At 44.2% G+C, this 15,185-nt stretch overlaps 1 pseudogene; it reads right to left on the reverse strand.

Moving 5' to 3' along the window:
• Positions 1-13,205: 13,205 nt before the first annotated feature.
• On the reverse strand, positions 13,206-14,291 carry LOC100975821 (coiled-coil domain-containing protein 86-like; annotated as a pseudogene).
• Between the last annotated feature and the right edge of the window lie 894 nt (positions 14,292-15,185).

A 15,185-nucleotide genomic window follows, 5' to 3' on the forward strand; every position in this document is an offset into this window, starting at 1 on the left:
GTGTGAATCCCCACTAAACTGGGATTTATGAAGTATCCTAAGAGCTGGAAAGATAGGAAAGAAAAGTTATGTGGTATCTTGAGTATTCTCTATAAGATTAGAACCATTCATTGTTCTAATAGCTTAAATTCTGATCCAGGTACAATGGCAAGGACCACACTGTGTACAGGACACTCTGGCAACAGAGTAAAAACATTGTCTGCAGATGAAGAGAGCCACATTGTATATACATTAATTCAGATGACATTTATTGAGTGTCTATGATGTGCCAGGTCTGTCCCAGGAGCTGGGATACAGGGATATGCAGCTCTTGTAGAGTTTATATAAGTCTAGTTAGAGTATTAGACATTAAATAATAAACACACTCATAATTACAAATTATGATAAGTGCTATGGAAGAAAGGACAAGATGATGTGATACAGAAAAATCCAGCTTAGATGGGGTGGAGACAGAAGAGGAAGGCAGGAAGCAAGTACCAGTTAGATTGAGAGCTAAGAGTATAATTCAATTATATATATATATATATATATGGAGTTGGAAGTTACTGTTAGGTTGAAACACATGCAATTACTGATACTTAACCATTTATGACCTACAAAATGGCAATTTCATGTGGTTCAAGCTAACTTATGTGTGTATTCCAGGCAGGGTCAGAGACAAAAGGGTATTCTATAATACTTTCATCAGAGCAGGCACAGATGGCTGCAAGATTAGAGGGAACTGTAGCAATGGAAAGAAAACTCGCAACCCCACATTATAAAAGTAGCACCAGAATTTTAGCAGTATGAATTGAGGTTTATAGTATTCTTTTGATTTTAAATACTCATGCTTGTTCTCAAAACACTGAATGAATGATTGGAGAAAAATCTGAACTTCTATGATCTCACCTCCTTCTGAAATAAAGGTGGAGGGGGGATGTTGTTTAAGTTTAGGCCTTGGACAGCAAAAGAAACTATCATCAGAGTGAACAGGCAACCTACAGAATGGGAGAAAAATTTTGCAATCTACCCATCTGACAAAGGTCTAATATCCAGAATCTACAAGGAACTTAAACAAATTTACAAAAAAAAAAAAACCCATGCAAAAGTGGGCAAAGGATATGAACAGATACTTCTCAAAAGAAGACATTTATGCAGCCAACGAACATATAAAAAAAGCCCAATATCACTGACCACTAGAGAAATGCAAATCAAAACCACAGTGAGATACCAACTCACGCCAGTCAGCACGGTGATTATTAAAAAGTCAGGAAACAATAGATGCTGGTGAGGCTGTGGAGAAATAGCAACACTTTTACACTGTCGGTGGGAATGTAAATAGTTCAACCACTGTGGAATACAGTGTGGCGATTCCTCAAGGATCTAGAACCAGAAATACCATTTGACCCAGCAATCCCATTCCTGGGTATATGCCCAAAGGAATATAAATCATTTTACTCTAAAGACACATGCACGTGTATGTTTATTGCAGCACTATTCACAATAGCAAAGACTTGGAACCAGCCCAAATGCCCATCAATGATAGACTGGATAAAGAAAATGTGTCACATATACACCATGGAATACTATGCAGCCACAAAAAGGAATGAGATAATGTTTTTTGCAGGGATGTGGATGAAGCTGGAAGCCATCATCCTCAGCAAACTAACACAGGAATGGAAAACCAAACACTGCATGTTCTCACTTATAAGAGGGAGTCGAGCAATGAAAACACATGGACACAGGGAGGAGAACAACACACACCGGGGCCTGTTAGGGGGTGGGGGGCAAGGGGAGAGAGCATTAGGACAAATAGCCAATGCATGCAGGGCTTAAAACCTAGATGATGGGTTGATAGGTGCAGCAAACCATCAGGCACACATATACCTATGTAACAAACCTATACATTCTGCACTTGTATCTTGGAACTTAAAGTAAAATAAAAATAAAAACAGTTTGGGCCTTGGGAATTGTGTATTTCTAAATGAATCAGCCAGTACTGTCACTGTGTACTGTTATGCAGTCACCATGTACTGTTTTGCAGTCACAGTGACAGGAACATGAGCACACAGCATTAGGTATGCTCATGTCCCTATTACTGTGACCACATAACAAGCCACCCCAAACTTACTGGTGTAAAACTACAGCCATGTATTATGCTCACAGGTTCCAAGGGTCAAGTACTAGGAAGGGCACAGTAAGGATGGTTCTTCTCTGTTCTGTGATGCCTCGGGCCTCAGCTGGGAAGATACGAACTGTGAGAGGCTGGAATACAGATACTTCTTGACTTACAATAGGGTTTCATCCCCATAAACCTATCATAAGTTTAAAATATTGCTAAGTAGAAAATGCATTTAATTCTCCTAACCTACCAAACACTTAGCCTAGCCTGCCTTAAGCATGTTCAGAACATTTACATTAGCCTAGACACAGATGGGTGTTTCATAGACATGATGGGATGTGAAAACACAAAACACAATATCTAAGAAATGCTGGCAATGCAGTACATGGTTGGGTATGGGTTGTTTACCCTTGTGATCGCGTGGCTGGCTGGGAGCATGGAGAGTATCACAGGGCATGTCGCTAGCCTGGGAAAAGAACAAAATTCAAAGTACAGTTTCTGTTGAATGTGTATGACTTTCACACCATCTTAAAGTTGAAAACTCCTAAGTTGAGCCATCCTAAGTTGGGGCCGTATGTAGTATGGTATGTGGTGGGAACTGGAGGATCCACTTCCCGCATGGGTTCTTCACTCATTGTCTGGTGCCTGAGCTGATATGTAGGTGGCTGGCTCCACCAGGACTGTGGTACACAGCATCCCATGCAGTGTGGGCGTCTCGCAGCCTGGAGGCTCAGTTTTGAAAGGAAGGGTTCCGATAGGGGGCCTTTGGAAAGGGAGAATTCTAAAAGACTAGGCCAAAGCTCCATGGCCCTTTCTTCACAGCCCATTCCTTCTAGTGTACTTTACTGGTAGAAACAATCACAAACTCACTCAGACCCAAGGTGGCGGGGGTGGCGGGGGGGGAGGCTGCAAAAAACCCACCTCTCAATAGGAGGAGCGTCAAGGTCACAGTGTAGAAAGCACCTGGGATAGGAGATATTGCCGCATCTATCTTTGAAAATATAATCTGCCAGACAGGTGCGGTGGCTCGTGCCTGTAATCCCAGCACTTTGGGAGGCCACAGCAGGCAAATCGCTTGAGTTTGAGACCAGCTTGGGCAATGTGGTGAGACCCTGTCTCTACAAAAAATGCAAAAATTAGCCTAGTATGGTGATGCATGCCTGTGGTCCCAGCTACTTGGGAGGCTGAGGTGGGAGGATTGCTTGAACCTAGCAGGAGTCAAGGCTGCAGTGAGCCTTGATCGCACCACTGCACTCCAGCCTTGGCAACAGAGTGAGACCCTGTCTCAATAAAAAAGAAAAGAAAAGAAATATAATCTGCCATGCAGTGATTAAAGAGAGAGTAACACCCAAAGAAACTTTTATTGGAGGGCCAGGTAATAGCTTTGCACAGGATTGTTGCGTATCTGTACAAAGTGAAGGCGAAGGTGGAAGTATCCCCTATCACAAGAAGGGAGTGGCCCCACCAACAGAAGTTTTCCAAAAACAATCCTTCTCTTGTCATAGCATGCAGAAAACTATTGGCTGTTTCTGAGAAGATGGAAACACACACACTCTGTCTAGAGAGACAGGTGACTTCTGCCAGCAGCGTTAGCATTTTGGAGAGCGTAGTAGGGGAAACAGAGTACCCCAAAGCGATCAAAGGTTCAGGTTGGAAAGGCTGCTCTTTGAGCAAATCACATAAGCAATATCTGAGAGTTAGTGGTCTGAAGGAAGAATCAGATGTCAAGACTTAGATATTGCAGACTTCAGCCCAGAAGAGGGGGAAGGAGTTGACCTTTCTCAACTCCTCCCATTCCATCTCCTTCCACTTCCTACCATTGGCCAAACCAAACCAAGCCAGAGGGCAGAAAGCCTGAGTGACACAGTCCTTAGATGCCAGCCTCCAGAGACACAGGGCAGGGTGCAGATGGGTGGAGGATGAACCTGGAGCACAGCCCTAAATGAAAGAACCCAGAACCTATTTATTACATTCAAGATCCAGTGGCAGAGAATAAGCAACGATAATTTTGTGTTATTAAGGCTTATTTCTGTCTCTATGCTAATGGTACAGTACTTTTCTGAAAAAAATCTTAATTTGAATACATCTAGAAATCAGGATTTCTGTGCTCTGTCTGAATTACTGTAAGGTGGGCAGCATGGTGGTTGAGCCTGAGGCTCTGGAATCACACAGTCTGGGTTCAAGTCCTGACCCTGCCACATATTAGCTATGTAGCCTTAGGTGAGTTACTTAACATCTCTGTGCTTTTATTTCTGTCATTCAGAAGTTAGGGATGATGATTGCACCTCATGGAGTGTTCTAACAACAAGGTGAGATTGTATGTAGCAAGCAGAGTGCCTGATGGGTAGTAAGGGGTTGATAAATGCTACTATTGTTTTTGTGCAATAGAAGCTTTCAGAGATTAGTTTATATGTGAACAGCTCTGTACTTTTTCAATACAGTATAAAGTTGTTTAAAACATACTTTTTAATGCAATTTTAATAACTTACCTCTTAGTTATTCTTTAACCTTCATCCCTCTGACAATTTTCATATGGACAAAAACATTACCAGTCAAAATTTAGAATCCATATGCCTTTTGACCCAGCAATGCTAATACTAGGATTTATTTAAAACATAGACTGTATTGCCGGGCGCGGTGGCTCACGCCTGTAATCCCAGCACTTTGGGAGGCCAAGGCGGGCAGATCATGAGGTCAGGAGATCAAGACCATCCTGGCCAACATGGTGAAATCCCATCTCTACTAAAAATACAAAAATTAGCTGGGCATGGCGGCATGCACCTGTAGTCCCAGATACTTGGGAGGCTGAGGCAGGAGAATTGCTTGAACCCAGGAGGCGGAGGCTGCAGTGAGCTGAGATGCGCCACTGCATTCCAGCCTGGGCGACAGAGCGAGACTCCATCTCAAAAATAAATAAATAAATAAACTTTATTTTTTAGAGTTGTTTTAGATTTACAGTGAAGTTGAGCAGAGGCATGAAGAGTTCTCATATAGCCTCTGCCCCACACGTGCACATGATTTCGCCCATTATCAACCACCTCTACCACAGTGGTACATTTATTACAATTGATGAGCCTACTCTGACACATTGTTTTCACCCAAAGTCCGTAGTTTACATTAGGGATCACTCTTGGTGTTGTACATTCTATGGGTTTTAACAAATATATAATGACATGTCTCTAGTATTATAGCCCCATACAGCATCAATTCATTGCCCTTAAAATCCTCTGTGCTCTGCCATTTTACCCTTCCCTTTCTTACCCACCCCCAATCCCTGGCAACCACTGATCTTTTACTTTCTGCACAGTTTTGCCTTTTCCAGCATGTCATATGCTTGGAATCCTACACTAGGTAGCCTTTTCAGATTGGTTTCTTTCACTTAGTAATACACATTTAAGGTTCCTCCATTCTCCCATGTCTTTTCATGGCTTGATAACTCATTTCTTTTTAGTGTGGAATCACATTCCACTGTCTGGATGTACTGTGGTTTATTTATCAATTCACCTTCTGAAGGACACCTTAGTTGCTTCCAAGTTTTGGCAGTTATGAACAAAGCTGCTATAAACATCCATGTGCTGTCTTTTTTTTGAGATGGAGTCTCGCTCTGTCACCAGGATGGAGTGCAGTGGCGTGATCTTGGCTCACTGCAGCCTCCGCCTCCCAGGTTGAAGTGATTCTCCTGCCTCAGCCTCCCAAGCAGCTGGGACTACAGGCACATGTTGCCACACCCAGCTAATTTTTGTATTTTTAGTAGAGACAGGGTTTCACCATGTTGGCCAGAATGGTCTCGATCTCCTGACCTCGTGATCTGCCCACCTTCGCCTCCCAAAGTGCTATGATTACAGGCGTGAGCCACCGCGCCCGGCCCCATGTGCTGTTTTTTTGTGTGAACCTAAGTTTTCAACTCCACTGGGTAAAAACAAGGAGCACAATTACTAGACTGTATAGTAAAATTATGTTTAGTTTTGTAAGAAGCTGACAAACTGCCTTCCAAAGTAGCTGTATCATTTTGCATTCCTACCAATAATGAATGCGAGTTCCCCTTGCTCCACATAGCCACCAGCATTTGGTGTTGTGAGTGTTCTGGATTTTGGCTACTCTCCTGGGTACATAGTGGTATTTCATTGCTTTAATTTGCATTTCCCTGATGACATATGATGTGGAGCATCTTTTCATGTGCTTATTTGCCATCTGTATATCTGCTTTTGTGAAGTATCTGTTAAGGTCTTCGGTCCATTTTAAAATTAGGTTGTTTTCTTATGTTGAATTTTAAGAATTCTTTGTATATTTTGGATAACAGTGCTTTATAAGATATGTCTTTTATAAATATAACATTTCCTCCAGATGGTAGCTTGTTATTTCATTCTTTCAAAAATGTCTTGGCCAGGCGCAGTGGCTCACACCTATAATCCCAGCACTTTGAGAGGCCAAGGCAGGAGGATCACGAGGTCAGGAGTTCGAGACCAGCCTGGCCAACATAGTGAAATCCCATCTCTACTAAAGATACAAAAAATTAGGCAGGCGTGGTGGTGCGCGCCTGTAATCCCAGCTACTCAGGAGGCTGAGGCAAGAGAATTGCTTGAACTCTGATGGTGGAGGTTGCAGTGAGCCGAGATTGTGCCATTGCACTCCAGCCTAGGTGACAGGATGATACTCCATCTTAAAAAAAAAAAAAAAGAAAGAAAAAGAAAAAAAGAAAATGTCTTTTGCAGAGTTGAAATTTTTAATTTAATTTAATTTAATTATTTTTTTGAGACAGAGTCTCTCTCTGTTGCCCAGGCTAGAGTGCAGTGGCACCATCTCGGCTCACTGCAGCCTCTGCCTCCCAGGTTCAAGCGATTCAAGTGCCTCAGTCTCCCGAGTGGCAAGGATTACAGGTGTGTACCACCATGCTGGCTAATTTTTGTATTTTTAGTAGAGACGGGGTTTTGCCATGTTAGCCAGGCTGGTCTCAAACTCCTGACATCAGGTGATCCACCTGCCTCAGTGTCCCAAAGTGCTGGGATTACAGGCACGAGCCACCACTCCCAGCCTAATTTTTTAATTTTAATGAAGTGCATTAAAATTTTTTTGCATTGATTGTGTCTTTGGTATTGTATCTAAAAAGTCATTGTCATATCAAAGGTCATCTAGGTCTTGTCCTCTGTTACCTTCTAGGAGTTTTATAGTTTTGCATTTTATAATACTAGGATTTTTAACTCACAGATATGTGTGTTGCATCCAAACAAGTATGCTTGAAGATGTTCTCTGCGGTTTGTTTATAATTTCAAAAAATTAGGAACAATACAATTGTCCATCAGTAGGGGACTGGTTAAATTATGGCACAATCTATATATGGTGATGTTGAACAAACTTCAAGATATACTGTTGAATGGAAAAAAATCAATATACAAAGCAATGTTAACAATGTGGCACCTCTTGTACTTTGAAAAGGATACAGTGTATACACACACACACAAGCAAACAAACATACAGACACACATACATACATGCTGGTATATATGTAGACTATCTCTGGAACGACACAGAAAAAACTAAAAACAATGGTTGCTCCATGTGCAGGGGAAACAAAGGCCTGGGGAGTGGGGCAGGGATGGGAGGAGAGGCACCTCATCCTCATTGTATACTCTTTTGGACATTTTTAGCTTTGACGTTGTGCATGTATTATTTAGTAAAATTAATGAAATAAAAATCCAAATACAATAAATGCACAGCAATGGACACCTGTTCTATACAATTCAAGGACACATTTTAGGGTTGAAGAAATAATGCTAATACATTATTTAGAATTTAATATTTAGGTATCATATTTTTAATGATGGTAAAGCTGAGATTTCTGGGGATGTGGAGGAAACGGAGAGGGATAATCCACATACAGGTGGGCTTGCAGCACGGACATTACCTTGGGCTTTCCTCTGCTGGGAGATGCAGCTCCATGGGGAAGTCTCTGGGGGCGAGGAGGGGTCTCTTGCTGGGTGTCTGCCAACCATCCACATCAAAGGTCATTCTGACTCCTGCCATCTGGCAAAAAGGGTGTGAATTTTAGGAGGCAAATTATTAGACTATGGCATTCTCCATTTCTTCTTTACCTGGGTGTCATTTACTAGCATATTTTAGCAAAGTAGGATGGCGTTAAGCGTGCAGAGGTGAGGAAGCCTGGGAAATGCTTGGGAAGTGAAGGCCTTGACTGGACAGCAGCAGAGGTCTTTGAGGGATCCTCAGAAAGCATGCCTTGCCCTTCCCCGGTTCTAAACAGAAGGGCTGCACAGCAGGGAGCTCTGTGTGCCCCACCATCTGATTGCCACCCAGTGCCATTGAAGCTTAGCCTGTGCCCCAGGAGCCAAGCAGAGATGGCCAGCCTCCAGCCTTCCGGGAGCCTCCATGGCCTCCAAGACCACACTTCATCTTCATTGGTGGCCCATCTGCAAATGGGCCAGGGATCTTAGTGACCCCCTTGAAGCCATATCCCTGGACCCCCTCCCACATCCACCTGCTCTGATGAACTGAGTCTGGCCTCCTTGGCACAATGGCAGTTCCCTTGTTGGAGGCTGGCCACCTAGAGGACAGCGATTAGACCCTGAACCAGGCCAAGTTAAAGCACAGGTCTCTAAGTCCTAATGTATAGAGGGTGGTGGAGTGCAGGGTTCCCCTGACTGAAACTGTGGATAAAGAAAGAAATTCCATCTCATTGCTTGTCAATTGTTCCTGGTCTTCCCCCACAAGCCAAAATCACCAGAAAAGTACACACAGGTGAGCCAGAGAAACCAGGGAAATAAAGACCTGGGCCAGAGCAGCAGGGCACTGAATCTAAACAGGTGCTAGGATCCAGCCCCATGGATTTCTTCGGGGCCTGGTTTCATCTGGTGGACACTCACCTGGCTCGAGTCCTACAGATGACTGCACGGGCTGTCCTGTCTGAATCTCACTTCATACTTGGATTCAGAGATGGCTTGTCTGGAAGGAACACTCTGCCCCACATGAAGACTTTTTCTAAAGAAAGATTTTTGTCTTTTAATGAGAAGCATCTTATCATTTGTACTCGACCCCTGGACTGCAGTGGAAGCCGCATCCCAGCTTGCACGTCCTCCCACTCTGGAGTGCAAACGAGCTCCCACTTGCACCACGCGTTCCCTGTGTGCTGGGCCCCGCTGGGCGGTCAAGGGCATTGTCTCACTTACTCCTCACAGCATCCTCTGAGGTGTGCACTATTTCTAGCCCTATTTTACAGAGAGGAGACGGGTTTGGAAAGGAAAAGCAAGTTACCCAAAGTCAACTGGGCAGCCTGACTCCATCCCTCCACCCCTCCACCCCTCATTGCTCTTTTAGTAGTTTAAACAACACATCCAAAAGTTAAAGATCTAAAATCCCATTTCTTGACCCCCTAAAGTCCGATGCTTGATTTCAGTGATGTGGTCCTGTAGCTCAAGCAATGCAGGGTAAAGGAGATGGGGTCAAAATCTGCTGACAGTGCCCAGTGCCTTTGCCCATGCAGGAGAGGGGACGGCTGCCCACTGTTGTCCTATGGCTGGCACCTTCTCCTTGTCCTTCCTCTGGAGAAGAGATGTGGTCACAGCTGATCTGCCACAGTGAGAAGCAGCTTCTCTTGGCAGACTGGCAGTGTGTATGGATAACCTCGGGGTTCATTGGACCTGCTCTTGCAGGTGGGGGTCTGCCCCACCAACCGTCACCTTGTGTCCGCTCTGGCTCGGGACATCTGCTCCTGGGCACACGTGCAAAACATCTCCTCCCCAGGAATGGCCTTTGAGGGGATATCCTTGAGTGCAGCCTGGCTCGCTCAGACTTCTCTCAATTGGGAGATCACCTGCTTTCATCAGTCTCTAATTTAGAGTTCTCTACCTGATTTAACAAGACACTAGTGCTGTCCTCGGGATTCCTGGAGTCTACAAGTCTTTGCTTGGAAATCCCTGGGGAGAAAGAAAGGTGCCCTAAACTTCTTTCTTCCTCACCTTTAAAGGGGTTCCCATTGAAAATCCTCCCTGCTCCCCTCCTTTCCTAAACAAAAGGCATTCTTTACAGTCCCCCTAACTCACAGTTTGTTTTATTTTTCAATATTTGGTGGTTGCTTTAGTTTAAGGTCCTTGGGGGATTTAAACTACATGGATTAAAGAAGAGCAGCTGGAAGGTGGAGAACGTTTCAGCAGAGTATCTTTTCTCTCTCTAATTGGTAGCAGCACAAACTGTAACAAGGTGAATCTAATTCCATTCTGCTGAGAGAGGAAGAGTTTTGTTTTTATTATCCTTCCAGGACTGGCAAATTGGCAGGGTTTTTCTTTTTCTAATATAATAAAAAGTAGAAAAGCCCCAGTTTCTTCCCATTTCTGAGGAAACATCAAATGTGGGGGTCAAATGAGGACACAGACATGTCCCTTTCATCACACCATTGCCTTGCTCTAGAGCCTCCCTTGCCTGCTGGGACCCATCTTATCTAGTTCAGCCTGGTTCAGTGTTACTTGGAGACACCTGCCACCTTCCCCGGTCCTACCACTCTGCGCCCACACCTGCTGGGGCTGGTCCGAAGGGCACCTGCTTCACATCAGCAGCTTTCTCCACCTCTGGACCGGTCTGGTACCCACCTTCAAGACCTTCCTCAAGCCTCATCTCTCCACAAAGCTTCTCCAGACTCAACCAGACCCATAAGACTGCTCCCTTTCTGTGAATTCCTTTAGCCCTTATGCCCATTACTGCAACCATGCACTGCTTGGCATAGTTCTCTAGGTGTGACCACAGCAGCATGGAGGGAACCTTCAACTGTCATAGACATAAACCCTGTGCACACTGTGAAAACAATTACTATAACCCCCTCCATACTCTTATATTGGCCAATTAAAAAGCAGCTAAATACAGCCCTAACAGAGGGTAATTTGGTAATATGAATTTAAAAACTTAATATTTTGTAGACCCTTTTACCCAGCAATTACACTTCTAGAAATATCTCCTCAGAAAAAAATCATGTTTGCAGGAATGTCCATTAGGAATATTTATTCTAAAAATTGGAAATAATTCAAATGTCCAACAATAGGCAAATGGCTAAATTATAGAGCAGCTATGCAAAGGGCTATTCTATAGTCATTCAGATATTATAGAATAGTATTTAATGACAGGGGAAGATATTAAGGTTTTATTATTCAGTAAAACAAAACCAAACCAGACTTCAAATTAATGGCAAATTTTACTTTAAATTATCTATCTACAGCTCAGAAGAGCTAAAAAAGAAATAGACGAGTCATAGAATTAGAAGGTAAAGCTCTTTCGATGGGTAGTGATTCATTTTCTATATGCTAGAAAAAAATTAAAATACACATAAGCAAAGGAAGAGAAAAATTGGCCAGCTGCCTCCACCCACATATAACCAAAATTAACATTTTGGTGGAGGCTTCCCATGACTTTTCTATGTGTGCATGCAAGTGCATGTGTGCTTGGGTATGAGTGCGTGTATCAAGAGTGGTACTCTTTTAATAGTCCTTGAGTCATTAACATAGAGATGCAGTATACATCCTGATTTATAAAAGCCTGATGTTATTTTATACTTCTACCCTCTTCTGATAATGCCTTAAAATACTGATTTATTAATTTACCCCCTTCCATCCCACTCTGACCTTACATATTATTGTTGCCATGCATTTTAATTCCATAGGTATTATAAATTCCATGAAGCATTATGATAATCAATATTTATTTATATTTCCTACATACATTTTCCATTGCTCTTCATTCCTTTCTACACCTCCAATTTCTGTCTTTAATCATTTTCCTTCTGTGTGAAGAATAACCTTTAGTATTCCTTCAGTACAGGTCTTCTGCTGACAAATTTATCCATGTTTGGTTGAAAATGTTTTTATTTCATCTTCATTCTTCAAGGGTATTTTTACTGAGTGTAGGATCCTCAGTTGGTTGATTTTCTGTCAACTCTTTGAAGATGTTTTGAACAGTTTTGCTGTGATGTGCCTAGGTCTGCTTTTGCTTTTATTCGTCCTGCTAGGAGCTGGTAGTACTTCCTGAGTCTGTGGCTCAATGTCTTTCATCATTTTTTGAAGATTCTCAGCTACTGTATCTTCAAATATTGCTTCTACCCAATCTCTCTCCTCACTTTTGGGACTCCAATTACACATTATGTTAGATTCCTCACAGTATCCCCATGTCTCTTATTCTTTCCTCTGTCATCATTCATCATTCCAAATATTTTTTCATGGCCTATCTTGCAGATCATTAGTTTTCTATTCAGGTGTGTCTATTCTTCTATTAAACTCACTCAATGAATTATTAGTTTCAGTTACTGAATTTTTCAATTCTACAGATTCCATTTGATTTTTCTCTGTGAAAAATCACAGTTATTTATTTATTTTTGCACTTTGATTGTTTATTATGTTTTCTCTCCATCAGAATAAAAGCTCCTACTTTGGTCTACTGTCTGTATTGGCTGGTGCCTAGGATTGTGCCTGTATGCAACAGGCACGCAATAAATATATTTTTGCTGTAGACTGGACGGACATGAGTTAGATTCTCTGGGGCTTCTGCAGAGTTTGGTTTGGAAAGGGGGTGCTAGGGAAAAACCCTGCTCCCTGCAGCCTCCCATTTTAATCTTTCAGTGTTGAAAAGTAGGGAGGAGCTGGATTCAGTTTGCTGGGGACAGAGCCACTGGGGCGCCGAGGTGCCCAGAGCAGCCTTTGGGAAGGTGTGGGGAAAGTTGGATTCCCAACTGCCAGCCTCCAGGCCTGGGATGGACCTAGGATGCTGAGACAGGACATACATCGCTAGGGAAGTCACCCACCGGTCACCAGCTTACTGAGGAACCAGAATAATGTACTGTTCTTGGTTTGAAGGCACTTGGAGAAGGAGAGGAAGGAGGGATGGGGGCTGAATCTCTTCCCGCCCCATCTCTGCCAGGTCCCAGCCCCACCTCTGGGCTTCTGTCCCACAGAGACCTGCCTGCAAGTCTTCAAAGGCCAAGGAACCCCAGTTGGGGGTCCCTATTCTGGAGCCATGGGGTTGGAGTGCCGGCTCCAGCAGAGTTGTCTGAGCAGCGGCCTGAGGTGCTGGGTCTGACATGATTGTTGGCCGTGGAAGGCCTCGGGCCATCCTGAGCTCAGATCTTGGCTGCCGGCCGCTAGGTCGGCTGCTTCTGCAGCAGGGCTAGGGTGTCCCGCTTCTCAATGGAGCGCAGCTGCTGCTGCTTTGCCCGCTTGAGCTTGGCAGGGTTTCGGATCACTTGGACGATCTCCACCTTCTGCTCGTTCTCCAGGCGGCATTTCAGGTTCTCCGCCCGACGCTGTTTCTTCTCCTGGCAGCGCCTCTCCTACTCCTCCTCCAGGTGACGGGCAAAGTCCTTGGCCAGCTTCCTCTCCTGCTTCATCTTCCGCTGCTACGATATACGCAGGGGCTTGTCCTAAAGCATCTGAGAGAATCTTTTCTTGGAGCGGTCCTTCCACACTTGCCCCGATTTGGGCTTCCCCTTCGGGATTACAGGAAGCTGCTCCTCCTTCAGCTTCTTGGACGCTGGGGCCTGGGATGAAGAACTCTTTGGCTTCTTTGCCCCGAAGCCGTCTGTCACCATCTCCCCAGCTGGAGGTAGTTTGCTCTGCTCGTGCTGACCCTGGGGGAAGCCAGGTGCCTCGAGTGTTAGCTGCAGTAGTGGCTGAGAGGGCTCCGGACCCGGAGCTTCCTGACTGGGGTTAAGGCTCTAGTGATCCTGGCCCCGGCAGTAGCTGATGCTGGGGGGCCCCCTGGGATCAGCTCCTCCTTACTTTGGGCCAACTCCGAGGCCAGGTACTCCTTGGCCCTGAGAACACTTGGGTGCCTCCTCACTTGGCTTCGGCTGACATCGTGGGGATTCAGGACTGGACTCCAGCTGCCTTTGAGGCGACTCCAGGTGTAGGCCTTGCTGACACTGGGGGGACCCTGGAACTGATTCTGGCCGCCCTTGGGGGGACTCCAAGCCTGCACCCTGCTGCAAAGACTGGGTGATCCTGGGCTTCTCTCCAGCCTCCTTTCGGGGGGGGGGCCCAGGCCAGCTTGTTGCACACTCGGAGGAGACCCGGGCTCCCTCGTTTCTTCTGTGTCTAACTCGAACTCCACAAGGACCCATCTCCTACTGCGAAACTGAGGTGAGGCTCTGGAGGGATTCAGGCCCTAGGCCTTCCAGCTGTCGGCTTCGCCTTGGTGGTGTATCCATCGTTCAGTCGGTAAGTTTCCAAACCCCTACACACATCCACAATGTTATCTTTAAACATATCAGGCATGGTTATTTTAAAGTCTATGTTAATACCTTCCTTGTTTGGATCCCCCGTGGATCTGTTCTTTCTCTTAATTTTCATTTGTACTTTTCTTTTTTCTCATATGCCTGGTTATTTTTGCATAAGTGCCTGAAATTGGTTATGAACAATAGTAGAAAAAATTAAAAGAAGAATGTTACCATGTCTTCAGAAAGGATTTATCTGTGCCTCTGGATGATAGCTGGGGCATTAGCAACCTAGGATCCCATTAATCCAATTCAGTAATGAGAGGATTTTAAGCTGAGTTTCATTCCCTTTGAAAGTTAGTTTACTTCTAGTTCATCTTTTCTTCCAGAGTATAGATAATTATGAGTATCACCTCAAATTATAGAATCCAGTTTCTGTTCCCCTGTGTTCTGCAAAGCAATCAAAGCCCTGTTTATGTTTTTAACCTCTCAACCATCTCTTCTGGGATTGGCAGAGGTAGTTCTAAATGCCACTGGGTTTCCATTGCTCTGGGTTTCTGCCTTCCCCCAAATCTTTACCTGGTAACTCTTTTCTGCCTTATTTGTTCTCTAATGCCTTCAAGCAGATTTTTACAAACTACTTTCTTCAGCTTTTCTGATGGTCTTCAACAGATAGGTAGGTTGGTCCAAATATCCTATTCTGCCACTACTGAAAGCAGAAATCTGATATTATGAAATTCATTTTTAAAGGGTTTCTATAGCTGTTTTTTAACCCCTATTACTGAATAATTTGCCACTTTCTGTTTCTTATTACTGTTGAATTGGTTGTCCTTTGTTCCTTTGAATCTCAAAAGAATTGCCAACCAAAACCGTAGAAAATTACTTCTG

The sequence above is a fragment of the Pan paniscus genome, chromosome 6 (genome assembly GCF_029289425.2).
Source record: "Pan paniscus chromosome 6, NHGRI_mPanPan1-v2.0_pri, whole genome shotgun sequence".
Taxonomy (NCBI): domain Eukaryota; kingdom Metazoa; phylum Chordata; class Mammalia; order Primates; family Hominidae; genus Pan; species Pan paniscus.